Raw genomic sequence first — 4186 nt, forward strand, 5'->3', positions numbered from 1 at the left:
AAGATCAAAAATGCAGTGAAACATTAAGTGATGAATTAGGCAGTCAGCGAATATTAGTGTTTATGCAAATATATGATTTACTTAGATTTTGTGATTCTTTTGGTATTTACCAGCCTTCTAAATTTGTAAACACATGTAGTTTATTTTGTCATTCTAAATAAATGATGACTTTTATACCTAATTTTGTATTCATTTTTTTTTAGTGGGTCCCCCAAATGATATAAACTTCAGTACCAACCAAACCTAAGTCTATCCATGGCGTTATGAAAAAAGAATAATCACACAATCTTGCCTGGTTTTTTCAAAGAGCTCTTTAGTCAGAGGAAACGCTTCCTTTCCCAGCTCTGAAAGTTTCCAGCTTTCTTCTCAGAAATAAGAGTTGTGTGGATTGAAACCTGGTCAATCAGAACCAGATTCCACTAATATCTAAATCATATTCCATGTGCATCTAGCCATTAGCTGAGGACTTGACTTTCTGTGCAGTTTTCTTTTTAAAGGAAAAGGGGAAGGTTGTGCTGATCAGTTCAATGTCATGTCTAGTCTCGCTGGCTGGTAAGTGCTGTACATTAATAACTTGGCTTGTTTATGAGTCCCTGGTAACCTTTGTTAGTGTGAATCTGTTTTCTTGAGAGTAAGCCCCTTTGGGACATAATAACAAATTAAAAAAATTTTTTAAAAAGCTACTGGAAGGCAATCCTGGATGCGGTGTATACACCAGGGGAAACAGTGCCTTATAGAGAACCTGCTTATAGACACTTTGTGGAATGTGCAGAATGTGTCATTGTGATGAAGACTGTTCCTAGACACAGTTTGAATTTTCTTTATACAATGCATTCATCTTCCTCTAAGTCATATTTTTCTGTGGAAGTGGAGCCCTTCTGTCAAAGGTGTGCCATACAACACAATAGGGACTTTACCTAACGCAAATATTATGGCCTAATCGTTTGTACTTCATATTGAGCTGAAATTAAAAAAATTAAAAAAAATTATTTCATGAATTAATTTGCAACTTTAAAATGCAAGTTGACTTTTTGATGCTGATGTGGTTCTTTTCCAGAACTTTGGAGGCGCATATTCTTTAAGGTTTTTGCAAGATGTATAGGGATTATTCCTTTGAAATGTTTGTTCTAGCATGTCGCAGCCAAATGATTTTTTTTTATCATATCAGGAGAATATTTAAGAAACTATAAATAGTCTTGAAATAAACACTTTTTTTTTTATGCAAACAACATACAATAGAAACTCCATAGTTGACTACCTCCCTACACTGACCATCTCCTTAAATTGGTCTAATTTTCACAGACTGGACACCCAACACATGTGTGTATTGGTACAGCAAGCCTAGTTCCCTACATTGCCCGCCTCTATATGTTGACCAGTTGGTTACAGTCCCTTGGGTGGTCAACTTACAGAGGTTCAATTGTATTTCTTTTTAAAGAACTAATCACGAACTCCTATGGTTTCTGGAAAGTGGCCAATATTTGTTTCTACCTATTCATAAAGTTCTTTTGTTGGGTTTAGTCCTTCTAGGGCCTAGAAGATAAAGGTACCTCCTGAATACCTTCACTTGGAGCTACCAAGCATCAGGAGCAGAATGAACTCAAAGGAGCATCGGGAGAGAATGAAGTCATAGGACCTTATAGCTGATACAAGTGTTACTCCATTTCATAGCTGGCCGACAAAAGCTTGTGAAATACCTTGAGAATCTTTATGGTTTTTTTGCTAAATTGCAGTATGTACCCAGTGTTCTTCACTTGGCCTTCCTGTTGGCCCCCATGCTGTCCATCTACTGCTCTGAATGGGTTCCTACAAAGTAAGAAAAAAGCCACATTCTAGAATTAGGAAGTTGGGACCTGAGTTGAAATGAGTCACTCTTAGAGGGCAAGGATTAATTTTTTTTTATTGTTCCTCTCAAGCTGACTTAGACATAAGTCTCCAAGGATGATTTTATAGGTCAAAGGTCCAGAGATTTGGCTGTCTGGAACTTATGGCACCAAAGGTGATTATATTTCTATAAATTATATTTTTTAAAGCTGGGGCCCATGAAGTGCATGTGAATTATATGAAGACTGTTTTTCTTATCTGTGGTGGTGTATAGCACAAAAATTATGCACAGACATTTTTTCTTTTCTTTTCTTTTGCTCATCTGGGCTATAGTTTGTGTATTTAATGTGTAGCTTGAGACAATTCCTCTTCTTCCAACATGGTGTAGAGAAGCCAAAAGGTGGGGCACCCCTGTTTGCTATCAGTTCTCTCTCTGCATCTCATTTCATAATCAGTTTATGAGAGATGGATATAGTTATTCTGGAAATGCTAAAGTTAGATCATTTTTACTAAACTAAACATATAAGTACTATTTGGAACAATTTTAGGGTTTATAAAAATGCTGTGGTTCAGTGAGTAGGGCACCGGCCCCATATACTGAGGGTGGCCAGTTTGAACCCAGCCCTGGCCAAACTGCAACAAAAAAATAGCCGGGCATTGTAGCAGGTGCCTGTAGTCCCAGCTACTCAGGAGGCTGAGGCAAGAGAATCATCTAAGCCCAAAAGCTGGAGGTTGCTGTGAGCTGTGATGCCATGGTACTCTACCAATGGCAACAAAGTGAGCCTCTGTCTCTAAAAAAAAAAAAAAAAAAAAAAATTAAAAAAAAATACTGTAGTTGATCTGTGGTAAGTGGATCTTTATGATCAAAGCCCTCACTGTACACACTGCCAAAGGCTCACATGTCTCTCTGAGTATTTCTCAGGGCACTGATTTCTGTTGAAGAAAGCAGCCTCAACTAAGTTTACAAAGCAGCCTCAACAAAGTTTACAAACCCTCCCTAGGAGTAAACCATGTCCAACGGTGACTACAGCGGTCACTGTTGGGAGTGGAGGCCTGGGCTTTCTTGTCTAATCCAAACCAAGTCTGAAAGTCTGTCTTGGCTCCATAGCTCCCTGTGAAGTCTTGTGAGGCTTTTGCTGCCACTGCAGTGAAAAGTGTAGATTTAACTTGTGCCCAATCCTGCTTCTCTCATATCCTTACAGGGCTTCATTCTAAAAGCATTCTCTGATAGAACTGCAAATTTCTGTTCCTTAATCTTTTTCTTGAGGCCCTGAAGTAAAACCATCGTATCCACGTATTATTTTTTACTTTTGAATTTGAGTTGTCATTTAACTAAATATTTGAACTTCTGATTTTTATCTTGTTTTTAGTGGTGAGGCCAACAAAATAACATGTTCCATTCATGAACAACAATCATAAAACTGCTAATCTGAAATCTAGTTACATAATCTTTTAGGCCTAAAATATATAGGTAAAGTCACAAATGAATGAATGACTGGTAGGACATCAACGCCTATTAAAATGCTCCAAGTAGTGTATTCCCAAGTTTCGTGATGCTCTTATCTGAGTGGTTTAGTTTATAGTCTATTTAGAAATTCTAGTTTAGACACTGAGATACTAAAGAAATTTAAATCCAGGAAGAGAATGATATTTCAATGTTCCTCACTGAAAACCATAAGAATGCCTCCCGTGCTGTGCTGCCTCTTTCTTTAGCGTAGACCCGCGGTGCCGGCAGGATGGGCAAGTGTCGCGGGTTCTGAACTGCTAGCCTGCTCCGTAGTCACGGACGAGACCAGAAGTGGCATGATAAACAGTACAGGAAGGCCCATCTGGGCATAGTCCTGAAGGCCAACCCTTTCGGAGGTGCTTCCCATGCAAAGGGGATTGTGTTGGAAAAAGTAGGAGTTGAAGCCAAACAGCCAAATTCTGCCATCAGGAAGTGTGTCAGGGTCCAGCTGATCAAGAACGGCAAGAAAATCACAGCATTTGCACCCATCGATGATTGCTTGAACTTTATAGAGGAAAACGATGAAGTTCTGGTTGCTGGATTTGGTCGGAAGGTCATACTGTTGGTGACATTCTTGGAGTCCACTTTAAGGTTGTCAAAATAGCTAATGTCTCTCTTCTGGCCTTTTACAAAGATCATAAATTTTGATAAAAAAAAAAAAGAATGCCTCTCGTGGAAGCATAGTGGTGGCCTACAGTGGTGATGGCTTTTGGAATTGTCAGGGGTCTAAAATTTTTGTGAGGAGTTATTTGAATTTTAAAAATCTATAATTTCTTCTACATATGAATGAAACAAATCATGAGAGATTTCCTTGTAGGTTAAAATTCAGGTTGCTTCTCCTTCATAGACTAAGAA

The 4186-nt window shown here is 38.5% G+C and overlaps 1 pseudogene; it reads left to right on the forward strand.

Annotated features, from left to right (window-relative positions):
• The first annotated feature begins 3560 nt into the window (after positions 1–3560).
• Positions 3561–3979, forward strand: LOC100965673 (annotated as a pseudogene).
• Positions 3980–4186: the final 207 nt, after the last annotated feature.

Source organism: Otolemur garnettii, unplaced genomic scaffold (assembly GCF_000181295.1).
Source record: "Otolemur garnettii isolate 467f Iridium unplaced genomic scaffold, OtoGar3 scaffold00005, whole genome shotgun sequence".
NCBI classification, from domain to species: domain Eukaryota; kingdom Metazoa; phylum Chordata; class Mammalia; order Primates; family Galagidae; genus Otolemur; species Otolemur garnettii.